Below are 15,000 nucleotides of genomic sequence, written 5' to 3'. Positions count from 1 at the left end.
GCTATATAAATCGTTAGTTCGTCCACATTTGAAATATGCTGTTTCTGTATGGTCACCGAATCTTATTGAAAACATTGACAGACTTTTGTACAACGGCGAGCCACAAAACTGATTTCAAATATCAAAAATAAATCATACGAAAATCGACTAAAACATATAAATCTATTTTCCCTAAAAAAGCGTAGACTCAGAGGTGACTTGATGCATGTCTTTAAAATTCTACATGGAATTGACAACATCAAAAGTGACAAAATTTTCACATTGAATGAAAATCAGACAAGAAACAATGGTCTCAAACTTTCCGGAAATAGATTCAATTTGGAAGTAGGTAGAAACAACTTTGCCAACCGTGTAGTTAATGAATGGAATAAACTTCCAGCACAGGTAGTGCAATATAGTTCAGTTCGAAGCTTTAAGAATGATTTAGATAAACACCTAAGCAAGATGCTGTAATGATTATAATCTATTTTATATTATTTCTTTTTGTTTTGTTATCATTTGTCTGTTTGATTTTCATTTATTATTAGTTATATGTCAATTTATTATTATTTACTATTTACCTGTTTGTTTATTATTTAACTATACCTATGCATTTATTTGTGTATTCTATTTGTTATTTAGATTATTATAGTTTTTATTTATTATTTTACTATTATTATAATTTGTTATTTCGCATCCGACCTAGATATGGACCAAAAGGTCTCCTGTCGGCATGCTCCGCCTTTGTAATCCTCCGCGCTTTAATCCCACGATAGTGATCCCGTGCTGGGGATCCCGTGTTGGGGTTCCGCCCCGAGGCCGAACCCAAGGGACATTTTTTCCTGGTCAGTTCAAGGAAACATGGCAACCACTGAGGACTTGTGACCACTGAGGACTTGCGACGTTTGAGGACTTGCGACCTTTGAGGACTTGTTACCTTGGAGGACTTGTTACCTTGGAGGACTTGTTTCGGTTAACTGTAACCCAATTCCAAAAGTGACGAAGTCGCCTCTTTTTGTTTGCGTCGGATTCCGCGGGCATGGTGTCTGAATCACAGAACACGGTCGACGGTCACATACATGATGCAATCTACCCGCGACCGCGTATATGCGATTTATACCCTTACAAGGATGGCCTGTGTGACGGGTTCCGTGATTGTCCCCTTTTTGCCGGATCCCCGTTCAACTCGGTTAGGGACGTCGTGACATTGAAACATTTTGGAGAATTTTATCTTTATTGCACACACACACACACATATATATATATATATATACTATATATACATACATATATGTATGTATATATATATGTATATATATGTATATATATGTATATATATGTATATATATATGTGTATATATATGTATATATATATATATATATATATATATATATATATATGCACTAAAACCCCACTATTATTTGGATTTAAGAAAAGAAGGAAATAACGAATTTCCGTATATTTCGATCACTTGCTGTGATCCTCTTCAAGCGGAATACATAGACAAGAGAACATACATATTGCCGAAACCACAGGGAAATTAAAGTCGGAATACTGAACGTTTTCGTCTATTACGACATCCTCAGAGTACAAAGAAAGAAAAAATAGAACACAATATTTATACAGAAGAAAGAAAACTGGGAGAGGTCATAGCCACATAAAACCTTCGGACATTATGCATACAACACATTTAATTACAAATGGAAATGTTAATGTTAATAAAAATACATATACATTCATATACACATAGAAATGGTGATAGTAACAATAAAAATAATAATAATAAATAAAATAAAATAAAAAGAACAAAAACCATGTGGCCGAAAGGTCCAAAGGACAATTGGGACAATTAGGAAACTAAATACTGCTTTACTATCCTATGATATTGTTTTGTTAAACCAAAACACAAGTAATATTATTATCAAATAGTACAAAAAAGAAAAAGAAAAAAAAACAATATTTAACAGAAATACGAAAACTGGAAAGGTTATATCACATAAAACTTTCGGACGTTATACATACATACACACTCATATACAAAGAAATATTAATGGTAACAGTAAATGAAAAATACATACACAATCATATACACATGGAAATAATAATGGTAATAGTAAAACAAACAAAAAAAAAATACAAAAGAACACAACCTTGTGGCTGAAAGGTCCACAGGACATTTGGTACCATTAGGAAATTTGGTACTGTTTTACTATCCTATTAATTATAAAATTGTCTAGTTTAAATAAACCTAAACTCAAGTTAATATTATTATCAAAATTGTTCTTTATGAAACAGGATTCAATGATGTTCCTATCTAAAGCTGAATTACAGTCAACAATTTTCTTAACGTTGTCCCAGTCAATGTTGTGGTTTGTGTCTCTAACATGGACAAAAACCCCACTGGACATTTGGCCGTCCTTATACTGTACTTATGTTGTTTCATCCTAATATTCAATTCTTTACCTGTTTGGCCAATATAACAGGAGCTACAGTTTTTACAGGGAATACTATAAACACATCCTACATTATTACAAGGGGAATTTTTAATAAGGAGTTCTTTGATGGTACTGTTTTTGAAAATAACATTAATATTAAACTCCTTAAGGATGCGAGGAAGTCTTACAAGATTATCATGAAATGGAATAACTAAAAGATTTTTCTTACAAAAAGTATCTTTTTGGGTTGTATTGAAATAAGACTTCCTGGCCCTATGTTGTGCTTTATCTATAACATATTTTGGATATTTCAAACCCGATGCAATGTCATATATCTTTCCTATTTCTTAGTCTAAAAATTCTGGACTACAAATTCTATAAGCTCTTAAAAACATGGATGAAAAAACAGAAATCTTAGTATTAATATGATGTGTAAAAACTGTAGCTCCTGTTATATTGGCCAAACAGGTAAAGAATTGAATATTAGGATGAAACAACATAAGTACAGTATAAGGACGGGCCAAATGTCCAGTGGGGTTTTTGTCCATGTTAGAGACACAAACCACAACATTGACTGGGACAACGTTAAGAAAATTGTTGACTGTAATTCAGCTTTAGATAGGAACATCATTGAATCCTGTTTCATAAAGAACAATTTTGATAATAATATTAACTTGAGTTTAGGTTTATTTAAACTAGACAATTTTATAATTAATAGGATAGTAAAACAGTACCAAATTTCCTAATGGTACCAAATGTCCTGTGGACCTTTCAGCCACAAGGTTGTGTTCTTTTGTATTTTTTGTTTGTTTGTTTTACTATTACCATTATTATTTCCATGTGTATATGATTGTGTATGTATTTTTTCATTTACTGTTACCATTAATATTTCTTTGTATATGAGTGTGTATGTATGTATAACGTCCGAAAGTTTTATGTGGCATAACCTTTCCAGTTTTCGTATTTCTGTTAAATATTTTTTTTTTTTTCTATTTGATAATAATATTACTTGTGTTTTGGTTTAACAAAACAATATCATAGGATAGTAAAGCAGTATTTAGTTTCCTAATTGTCCCAATTGTCATATGGACCTTTCGGCCACATGGTTTTTGTTCTTTTTATTTTATTTTATTTATTATTATTATTTTTATTGTTACTATCACCATTTCTATGTGTATATGAATGTATATGTATTTTTATTAACATTAACATTTCCATTTGTAATTAAATCTGTTGTATGTATAATGTCCGAAGGTTTTATGTGGCTATGACCTCTCCCAGTTTTCTTTCTTCTGTATAAATATTGTGTTCTATTTTTTCTTTCTTTGTACTCTGAGGATGTCGTAATAGACGAAAACGTTCAGTATTCCGACTTTAATTTCCCTGTGGTTTCGGCAATATCTTTTCGTCACGCGTTATTGTGATTATTTTTGATACATATCTTATATACAGATGAGAGAGGTAAAGTTAGGGAACATGGACAAGACATCTCATGTGGCATCTATATTGTTACGCGGGTTATGTGGCAAATCGTCCGCTTTTACAATATGAGGAAATAATTTATTTACTGCCAAGGTGGTTATGTAATCTGGTGACCATTGGCATTTTGAGATATTAAAACTCGGGAATTGTTTTATTAAGGAAGATTAAATAATTTTCCTTTTATAACTTTCCTTTTATTACACACACACACACACACACTGTTTGTCCACGACTACTAACACTTCAATTTCCTTCTATAATGTTATTCTCGTAATTCACTCGTCACAAGGCCCCATGCCTTCGTTTCGTCAGTTGCACTAACTTCCTAGTTCATCTAATTCAGTAGGCCCCATGCCTTGTACTTTTCATACTTCAGTCAAGTCCTTAGGTTAAGTGAAGTTATTTAATTTTCTTTTTTTTCTTCTTACTAAATTTACCCTGTCTTAGGTTGCACCCGGAGTCTCTCTCTCTCTCTCTCTCTCGATCTCCATATCATACGCCAAGCCACCTTCGTCTGACGTCACTAATTTTTCTCATCTAATCTCCTCTTACTCAAATAAATGCCACTCCTTATGGGCGTGACTTTAAACCCATGCACCACTAATTTTTCTCCTCCTCCACTTTTTCCTCCAATCCGGAAAAATGTTACATTGTCACAAGCAATACCGTTTACCTCAGCATTTGTCAAACGGAAATAGCTTTGCGTTTACACATTGTTACATTAGCATATTTCATCGTCGCTTCATTGTTTGTAAACAGTCAAATCCAAGCTAACGCGAGTCTGACTCAGCTATTACCTGTCGCCTGTCGGCCGTTGTTTTCATAACAACTGATCGTGGATTAGCATTCGTTCTCCAACTACCTCTCCATCTACCGGCCTCTTACACACACACACACACACACAAACACACACACACACACACACACACACATACACACACTTGATGGCGCGGTTGGTTGAGTCCCAGACTGTCACTACGACGGTCTGGGTTCGAATCCTGCCCAGAGGTGAAATAACTTCAGTATCGCTACAATTCGAGTCGTTACTTCAACACTCGTGGGCGGGGAGCTGGGTGTGTGTGTGCGTGTAATGTCTCAGCATTACCCATAGATTGGCCATACGAGCTCTGATCTCTCTTCCTGGAGGGAAATAGCTGTCGATCACGAGTCCAACCCGTGATTCAAAGACCAAGGTGAATCACATACGCACATATATACAAATACACACACACACAACCAGGATGACGGGTTCACGGATGATTTGTTAGTATTTCGATATATCCAACTGTAGAGTAAATACGTTGACTCACCTGCATGTACCATGATAACGGGGGTGGCTGTTATGATGGTATAAGCACCCGTCCCATCCAACAAGCCAACCTGTTCTCCCACCCCGCCGTGGACGGTCGCCGTCGCAATAGCCACCATTGCTCAGGGTCGTGACGTCAAGCTTTCTTCCACGGCATATCATTGGTGTCCGAGTCAGACATTGACAGCGGGGCGGCAATGCCACTGGTTAGCCTTGCCCCTCCCACCGTCCTTCCACAGGTGATATGTAGTTATCTCCACTTTTTCAGTAACCATCCCGACAGAGGCAAGAAGAGTGTTGCCTCCGGCCTTTTTCTGAAGGCTTTTATGATTTTTAGTCTTAAATTCCTGGACCAGGAAATTGACCTCATCAAAAGTCAACTTTCGAAGTTGACATACCCGTCCTGTTTCCTGGATCAAGCCCTCAACAAGGCTAGAGCCAGCTACCATAAAACCTCAGTTCCCACCACACACCCCTCTTTCAAATATATTTTAGAAATCCCCTATTGTAACTCCATCAGTCCTTAGTAGTAGTAGTTGTACTAGTAGAAGTAGTTGTAGTAGCAGTAGTGGTAGTAGTAATACTAGTACCAGTAGTAGTAGTAGTAGTAGTAGTGGTGTACAATTTACTCTAGACCATGCGATGATATGCAAGCAGGGTGGATTCATTTGCATGCGACACGATGAGGTAAGAGATCTCACTACCCAAATGCTTCAGGAGGTGTGCAAGGATGTGACTATCGAACCAACATTACTCTCACTAGGAGGGGAGAACTTCAGATACCGCACGTCCAACACACCAGATGAAGCAAGAGTGGGTGTCAGCGCAAGAGGTTTCTGGACATGGGGACAATTGGCTTTCTTTGACATGCGAATATTTGATCCGATGGCCCCCTGTTACAGAAACCTAACCATTGAGGCATCCCACTCTCGGAACGAGTATGAGAAGATCAGGATGTACGAAGAGCGTATACAGAATGTAGACCAGGGCTCATTCACTCCTATAACCTTCACGACTTCAGGTGGGATGGGTCCTAGAGCAAAGGCATTCTACGCTCGGCTGGCAGAGGTGAAGGCTGAAAAGAAACAACAACCAAAATGCAGCATTGTCTCATGGATGAGATGTAGACTGTCATTCTCACTCTTAAGATCAGCCCTCTTATGCCTGAGAGGGTTACCAGGTCCCCACCGCCCAAATCAGCACATATACAAAACCTAGACTTTGAGCAGACGGTGGTTGACAGTAGGATAAATAAACTATTGTATTAGGAATGATTAAAAATAAATAAATATATAAATAAAAGGGTCATCGACCAGTCATTGGCGGGAGAGGGGCCAATTAACTGTATCTGTGGGAGACAGATTCTGTTGCTTCTACCACACAGTTCCACGAGGATGGAGGTCGTTTATTGTAGAAAAAAAGTAGTAGTAGTAGTAGTAGTAGTAATGATAGTAGTAGAAGTAGTAGTAGTAGTAGTAGTAGTAGTAGTAGTAGTAGTAGTAGTAGTAGTAGTAGTAGTAGTAGTAGTAGTAGTACAATAGTAGTAGTAGTAGTAGTAATAGTAGTAGTAGTTAGTTAAGGCAGTCCGTCGTTGACGACGAAGATGTCCTCTCTCTCTTGAAAGATTATAAAGTAAAACATTGGTAAGATCATTATCGATGTCACTGATGCATGATCCGATGGCTCCTCAAGACTGTACAGCCACGTGGCTTCGCGACAAGTCACGTGGCAGGAAACGTGACTGACGCCCACGACCTGACGCCCTCTGCCAGCGCGAGCGTGCTTGACCCGACCGAACCTAGCGTAATTATCTAATTACGCACCACAGGTAACTTGCCCGCGAGTATATATACTGGCTTCCGCCGCATGTAAAATCAGTTCACTCGTACCTTACAATAAAGGAGACGAACTCACCAAAACTTCTTTCTCTTCGCAAAAGTAGCATCGCTACAAGCCAAACTCTGAGGCGCAGCGCTTTCCACATGTTGGACATGGGATACCGTCCCCAGGTGGAAGACGGTTTTGGGCCTGGTACTCATGCCTGCGGGTTCGCTGGAGGTTTCTGGTAGCTGTGCGTTTTTCCTCGAAAGTCTCAGCTGCTTGTTTGATGATTAAACGCCATGTACATCTGTCCGAGGCAAGGGTTTCCAGTTGGTTTGGTTCTATACCGCATTTTTTAAGGTTTCGTTTCAGCTGGTCTTTGAACCTTTTCTTCTGTCCACCAGTCGCACGGATCCCATCTCTCAGTTCACCATAGAGACACTGTAGTAGTAGTACCGCACGTCCAACACATCAGATGAAGCAAGAGTGGATGTCAGCGCAAGAGGTTTCTGGACACGGGGACAATTGGCTTTCTTTGACATGCGAATATTTGATCCGATGGCCCCCTGTTACAGCAACCTAACTATTGAGGCATCCCACTCTCGGAACGAGTATGAGAAGATCAGGATGTACGAAGAGCGTATACAGAATGTAGACCAGGGCTCATTCACTCCTATAACCTTTACTACTTCAGGTGGGATGGGTCCTAGAGCAAAGGCATTCTACGCTATATATATATATATATATATATATATATATATATATATATATATATATATATATATATATAATCACTTATTCATATACAACTTAAGTTTATATAATATGTACACACTTGACTACGACCCAAAATATATCTAAGACGTTCTCGCAGAGTCCAGAGTTAAATACCTTTGCTTGTCATCTGTGACTACCTCTAGCCCAGGCCCAGGCCTAGGCCCAGGCGCCCAGGCCCAAGAGGCCCAGGCCCAGTTGGCCCAGGCCCTGGCTGCCTATGCCCAGAAGGCCCAGGCCCGGCGCCGCAGGGTCAGGTGCCCCAGGCCCAGGCACCCCAGGCCCAGGCCCAGACGCCAAAGGCCCAGACGGCCCAGGCCCAGGCGGCCCCAGGCCTAGGCGAACCAGGCCCAGGCGCCCTAGGCCCACGCGACCTATGCCCAGGAGGCCAGGCCCAGGCGCCCCAGGCTCAGACGGGCCAGGCCCAGGCGCCCCAGAGCCCAGGCGCCCTAGGCCCAGGCCCAGACGCCCCAGGCCCAGGAGGCCAGGCCCAGGCGCCCCAGGCTCAGACGGGCCAGGCCCAGGCGCCCCAGAGCCCAGGCGCGCTAGTCCCAGGCCCAGACGCCCCAGGCCCAGGAGTCCCAGGCCCAGACGCTCCAGGTGCAGACGGTGCATGGCCCAGGCGGCCCAGGCCCAGGCGCCCCAGGCCCAAGCGGCCTATGCCCAGGAGTACCAGGACCATGCGCCCCAGGTCCAGACGGCCCAGGCCCAGGCCCAGGCCCAGGCCCAGGCCCAGGCCCAGGCGCCCCAGGCCCAGGCGCCCCAGGCCCAGGCCCAGACGCCCCAGGCCCAGGCGCCCCAGGCCCAGGAGGCCCAGGCCCAGGCGCCCCAGGCCCAGGCGGCCCAGGCCCAGGACGCCCAGGGCCAGGCGGCCCAGGCCCAGGAGGCCTAGGTCCAGGAGGCCAAGGCCCAGGAGGCCCAAACCCAGACGGCCCTGTCCCAGGCGGCCCAGGCTCAGGAGGCCTAGGTCCAGAAGGCCAAAGCCCAGGAGGCCCAGGCCCAGACGGCCCAGGCCCAGGCCCAGGCCCAGGCCCAGGCCCAGGCCCAGTCCCAGGCCTAGGCCCAGGCCCAGGCCCATGCGGCCCAGGCCCAGGAGGCCATTGCCCAGGCGGTCCAGGCACAGGCACAGGCGGCCCAGGCCCTGGCCCAGGCGGCCCAGTCCCAGGAGGCCTAGGCCCAAGATGCCCAAGCACTGGTGGCCCAGGCTCAGTCGGCCCAGGCCCAGAAGGCCCAGCCCCAGGCGGCCCAGGCCCAGGCGTCCCAGGCTTAGGTGGCTTAGGCCCAGGAGGCCCAGGAGGCCCAGGCGGCCCAGGCCCAGGGAGCCGAGGCCCAGGCGGCCTATGCCCAGGAAGCCCAGGCCCAGGAGGCCCAGGCCCAAGAGGCCCAGGCCCAGAAGGCCCAGGAAGCCTAGGAGGCCAGGCCCAGGCGGCCCAGGCCCAGGCGGCAGGCCCAAGAGGCCCAGGCCCAGGCACCCCAGGGCCAGGAGGCCCAAGCCCAGGATGCCGAGACCTGGACCGCCTAGGACTGGGTCTCCTAGACCTGGGCCGCCTTGACCTAGGCCTGGGCCACCTGGGTCTAGGCAGCCTGGGCCAGGGCCTGGGCCGCCTGGGCCTGGGACTCCTAGACCTGGGCCGCCTTTGCCTTTGCCTGGGCCTGGCCCAGGCTCAGGCGGCCCAGGCCCAGGCCACATGGGCCTGGGCCGCCTGGGCCGCCTGGGCCTCCGCTACCTGGGCCTTGGCCACCTGGGCCTGGGCCTGGGCCGCCTGGTTCTGGGCCGCCTCCTGAGACTTGGCCTGGGCCACCTCGACCTGGGATTTCCGGGCATGGGCCACCTAGGCCTGGGCCTCCTGTGCCTAGGCCGCCTGGGCCTGGGCCGCCTGAGTTTGGGCCTGGGTTACTTGGGCCTCGGCCGCCTGGGCCTGGGATAGGGTCACCTGGGCCTGGGCCGCCTGGGCCTGGGCCGCCTGGGCCTGGGCCGCCTGGGCCTGGGCCGCCTGGGCCTGGGCCGCCTGGGCCTGGGACTCCTGGGCCTTGGCTTCCTGGGCCTTGGCCTGGGCCACCTGAGCCTGGGCCTCCTTGGCCTGTGCCGCCTGGGACTGGGCCTCCTAGGCATGGGCCGCCTGGGCCTGGGACTCCTGGGCCTGAGTCGCCTGGGCCTGGGCCTGGTCCACATGGGCCTTGGCCTTCTGGGACTTGGCCTGGGCCACCTCGGCTTGGGCTTTCTGGGCCTGGGCCTCCTGGGTCTGGGCCTCCTGGGCCTGGGCCGCCTGGGCCTGGGCCTCCTGAGCCTAGGCCACCTAGGCCTGGGCCTTTTGGGACTGGGCCGGCTGGGTTTAGGCCTGGGTTACCTGGGCCTCGGCCGCCTGGGCCTGGGCCGCATGGGCCTGGGCCTCCTGGGTCTGGGCCTGGGTCCGGGCAACCTGGGCCTTGGCTTCCTGGGCCTTGGCCTGGGCCTTGGCCTGGGCCTTGGCCTCGGCCACCTGAGCCTGGGCCTTCTGGGCCTGTGCCGCCTGGAACTGGGCCTCCTAGGCCTGAGCCGTCTTGGCCTTGGCCTGGGCCTGGGACTCTTGGGCCTGGGCCGCCTGGGCCTGGGCCTCGTCCACATGGGACCGGGCCGCCTGGGCCTGGGCCTCCACCACCTGGGCCTCCGCCACCTGGGCCTAGGCCTGGGCCGCCTGGCTATGGGCCACCTTGGCCTGGGCCTCCTGAACTTGGGCCACCTGGAACTGGGCCGCCTGGTCCTGGGCTTGGGTCTGCTGGGCCTGGGCTTTCTGAGCCTGGGCCGTTTGGGCATGGCCATGGGCCTAGGCCGCCTGGGCCAGGGTCACCTGGGCCAGGGTCACCTGGGCCACCTGGGCCTGGGCCGCTTGGGCCTGGGCCGCCTGGGCCTTGGCCACCTGGGCCTTGGCCACCTGGGCCTGGGTCTGGGCCTTGGCCACCTGGGCCGCCTGGGCCGGGCTTCATGGGACTTGGCCGCTTGGGCCTGGGCCTGTGCCTGTATCGCCTGGGTCTGGGCCTCATGGGCCTGGGGCTGGGCCGCCTGGGTCTGAGTATCCTGGGGCTGGGCCTGTATCGCCTGGGTCTGGGCCTCATGGGCCTGGGGCTGGGCCACCTGGGTCTGAGCATCCTGGGTCTGGGCCTTGGCCGCCTGGGCCTCTTGGGCCTGGGCCGCCTGGGCCGCCTGGACCGCCTGGGCCGCCTGGGCCGCCTGGGCCGCCTGGGCCGTCTGGGCCGCCTGGGCCGCCTGGGCCGCCTGGCCCGCCTGGGCCTGGGTCTCCTGGGCCTTGACCGCTTACGCCTGGGCCTGGGCCTCGTGGGCCTTGCCGCCTGGGCCTGTATCGCCTGGGTCTGGGCCTCATGGGCCTGATGCTGGGCCACCTGGGCCTGGGCCTCTTGGGCCTGGGCCACTTGGGCCCTGGGCCATGTCCACCTGGGCATAGGCCGCTTGGGCCTTGGCCTCCAGGGCCTGGGCCGCTTGGGCTTGGGCCTGGGCCTGGGCCACCTTGGCCTGGGCCTATTGGGCCTGGGCTTCCTGGGCATGGACCTTCTCGGCCTTGGCCGCTCGTCCCTGAGCCGCCTGTTCCTGGGCCATGGCCACCTGGGCCTAGGCCTCTTCTGCCTATGCCACATGGGCCTGGGCCGCTTGGGCCTGGGCCTGTACCACCTGGGCTTGGCCGTTTTGAGCCTGGGCCTGGGTCTGGAACTCTTCGGCCCTGGCCGCCCGTCCCTGGGTCGCCTGTTCCTGGGCCATGGCCACCTGGTCCTGCGCCTGCGCCTCCTGGGCCTGGGCCTGGGACACTTCGGCCTGGGCTTCCTGGGTCTAGGCCGCCTGGGCCTGGGCATCTTTAACCTGGGCTTCCTGGGCCTGTGCCACCTGGGCTTGGGCTTCCTGGGCCTAGGCCTCCTGGGTCTGTGCCACATAGGCCTGCCCTGGCCACCTGGGCCTGGGCCCTGGCCACCTGGGACTGGGCCTCCTGCGCCTGGGCTGCCTTGGCCTTGGCTTCCAGGGCCTTGGCTTCCAGGGCCTGGGCCGCTTGGGCCTGGGCCTGAGTCACCTGGGCTTGGCTATTTTGAGCGCCTGGGCCTGGGCCACCTTGGTTTGGGCCTCTTGGGACTGGGCCTCCTGAGCCTGGACCTCCTCGGTCTTGGCCGCCCGTTTCTGAGCCACCTGGGCCTGGGCCTCCAGGGCCTGGGCCGCCTGGGCCTGGGCTCAGGCCCACGCTCCGGAAGCCCAGGTCAACGCCCAGGCCCAGTCGGCCCATCCCCAGGCCCATGCGGCACAGGCCAAAGAGGCCCAGGCCTAGGGGGCAAAGGCCCACGTGGCCTAGGCCCAGGTGGCCATGGCACAGGCCAAGGAGGTCCAGGCCCAGTCGGCCCAGGCCCAGGAAGCCCAGGCCGAGGTGTCCCAGGAACAGGCGCTGGACCAGAAGGTGGCCATGGCCCAGGAACATGCGGCCCAGGGGCGGGCGGCCAAGGTAGAGGATGTTCAGGCCCAGGAGGTCCAGGCCCAAAAGGCCGAGGCCAAGGTGGCCCAGGCCCAGACCTAGGAGGGCCAGGCCCAGGAGGCCCAGGCCCAGGTGGCCCATACCCAGCCCCATGCGGCACAGGCCGAAGAGGCTCAGGCCGAGGGGGCTCAGGCCCAGGTGGCAAAGGCCCAGGTGGCCATGGCACAGGCCCAGGAGGCCTAGGCCCAGGTGGCCCATCCCGAGGCCCATGCGGCACAGGCTCATGCGGCACAAGCCAAAGAGGCAAAGACCCAGGCGGCCAGGTACAGACGCTGAATCAGGAGGTGGCCATGGCCCAGGAACAGGCGGCCCAGGGACGGGCGGCCAAGGCAGTGGAGGTTCAGGCCCAGGCCGAGGTGTCCCAGGCCGAGGTGTCCCAGGCCTAGGAGGCCCAGGAGGCCCAGGCCCAGGAGGCCCAGGCCCAGGAGGCCCAGGCCCAGGAGGCCCAGGCCCAGGAACAGGTGGCCCAAGGACGGGCGGCCAAAGACGAGGAGATCCAGGCCTAGGAGGCCTAGGCCCAAGAGGCCCAGGCCTAGGTGGCCCAGGCCCAGTTTCAAAACGGCCAAGCCCAGGTGGCCCAGGCCCAGGCTCAAGCGGCCTAGCGGCTCAGGCCGAGGAGGCCCAGGCCCAGCGGCTCAGGCGAAGAAGGCCCAGGCCCAGGTGGCCCAGCCCCAGGCCCATGAGGCCCAGGCCCAGTTGGCTCATCCCCAGGCCCATGCGGCACAGGCCAAAGAAGGCCCAGGCCCAGGTGGCCCAGCCCCAGGCCCAGTTGGCTCATCCCCAGGCCCATGTGGCGCAGGCCAAAGAGGCCCAGGCCCAAGGTGTACAGGCCCAGGTGGCCCAGGTGGCCATGGCACAGGCCCAGGAGGCCCAGGAAACCCAGGACGAGGTTTTCCAGGCCCAGGCGCAGGAGGCCCAGGCGCAGGGCCAGGTGGCCATGGCCCAGGAACAGGCGGTCCAGGGACGGGCGGCCAAGGCCGAGGAGGTCCAGGCCCAAGAGCCCCAGGCCCAAGAGGCCCAGGCCAAGGTGGCCCAGGCCCAGGCTCAAAACGGCCAAGCCCAGGTGGCCCAGGCAAAGGCCCTGGAGGCCAAAGCCCAGGCGGCCGAGGCCCAGGAGGCCCAGGCCCAGGAGTCCCAGACCAAGGTGGCCATAGCCCAGGAGGCCCAGGCCCAGGCCCAGGAGTCCCAGACCAAGGTGCCATATCCCAGGCCCTAGAAGCCAAGGCCCAGGCCCATGAGGCCAAGACCCAGGCGACCCAGTCGACCCAGGCCCAGGCGGTCGAGGCCCAAGAGGCCCAGTCCTATGCGGCCCAGTCCCAGGCGGCCATGGCCCAGCCGGCCCAGACCCAGGTGGCCCAAGCCCAGGCTCAGAAGGCCCAGCCCCAGTTGGCCCAGGCCTAGGTGGCCATAGCCCAGGCCCAGGAGGCCAAGGACCAGGTGGCCCAGTCCTAGGCCAAAGAGGCCCAGACCAAGGCGACACAGGCCCAGGCAGGCAAGGCCCAGGCGGCCCAGGCCTATACGGCCCAGTCCAAGGAGGCCCAGGCCCAAAGGCGGCCCAGTCCCAGGAGGCCCAGGCCCAGGCCCAGGCGGCCCAAGCCCAGGTGGTCCAGTCCCAGACCCAGGAGGATCAAGCCCAGGTGGCCCAGGCCCAGGAGGCCCAGGCCCAGGCCCAGGCCCAGGAGGCCCAGATAGCCCAGGCCCAGGCGGCCCAAGCCCAGACTCAGGCGGCCCAGGCCGAGGAGGCCAGGGTCCAGGAAGTCCAGGCCCAGAAGGTCTAGGCCCAGGTGGCCCAGTCCCAAGCCCAAATACCCCAGGCCCAGGAGGCCTAGGCCCAGACTCAGGCGCCCCAGACCGAGGAGGCCAAGGCCCAGGAGGTCCAGGCCAAGGAGTCCCAGGCCCAGGAGGCCCAGGCACAGATGGCCCAGGCCCAGGCTCAAAAGGCCCAGGCCCAGGTGGCCAGGCCCAGACCCAGGTGGACCAGGCCCAGGAGGCCCAGATCCAGGAGGCCCCGGTCCAGGAGGCCCAGGCCCAGGCCCAAGTGACCTAGGCCCAGGATCAAAAGGCCCTGGCCCAGGCCCAGGTGGCCAGGTCAAGACCCAGGCGGACCAGGCCCTGGAGGCCCAGACCCAGGAGGCCCAGACACAGGAGGCCCAGACCCAGGTGGCCATAGCCAAGCCCTAGAGGCTAAGGCCCAGGTGGCCCAGGCCCAGGCCCATGAGGCCCAGACCCAGGCGACCAAGGCGACACAGGCCCAGGCGGCCGAGGCCCATGAGACCCAGACCCAGGCGACCAAGGCGACACAGGCCCAGGCGGCCGAGGCCCAAGAGACCCAGTCCTACACGGCCCAGTCCCAGGCGGCCATGGCCCAGCCGTCCCAGACCCAGGTGGCCCAAGCCCAGGCTCAGGAGGCCCAGGCCCAGTTGGCCCAGGTCCAGACCCAGGCTCAAAAGGCCCAGGCCCAGGTGGCCAGGCCCAGACCCAGGTGGACCAGGCCCAGGAAGCACAGGCCCAGGTGGCCCAGGCCAAGGCTTAAAGGCCCAGGCCTAGGTGGCCAGGTCAAGAACCAGGCGGCCCAGGCCCTGGGGGCTCAGTCCCAGGAGGTCCAGGCCCAGGTGGCCATAGCCCAGGCCCAGGTGGCCCAGGTGGCCCAGGCCCAGGCCCATGACGCCCATACCCAGGCGACCCAGGCCCAGG

This window comes from Oratosquilla oratoria, chromosome 26, assembly GCF_046742065.1.
Source record: "Oratosquilla oratoria isolate Oo_2021 chromosome 26, ASM4674206v1, whole genome shotgun sequence".
Taxonomy (NCBI): Eukaryota; Metazoa; Arthropoda; class Malacostraca; order Stomatopoda; family Squillidae; genus Oratosquilla; species Oratosquilla oratoria.
Note: the sequence above shows the minus strand (reverse complement) of the source record.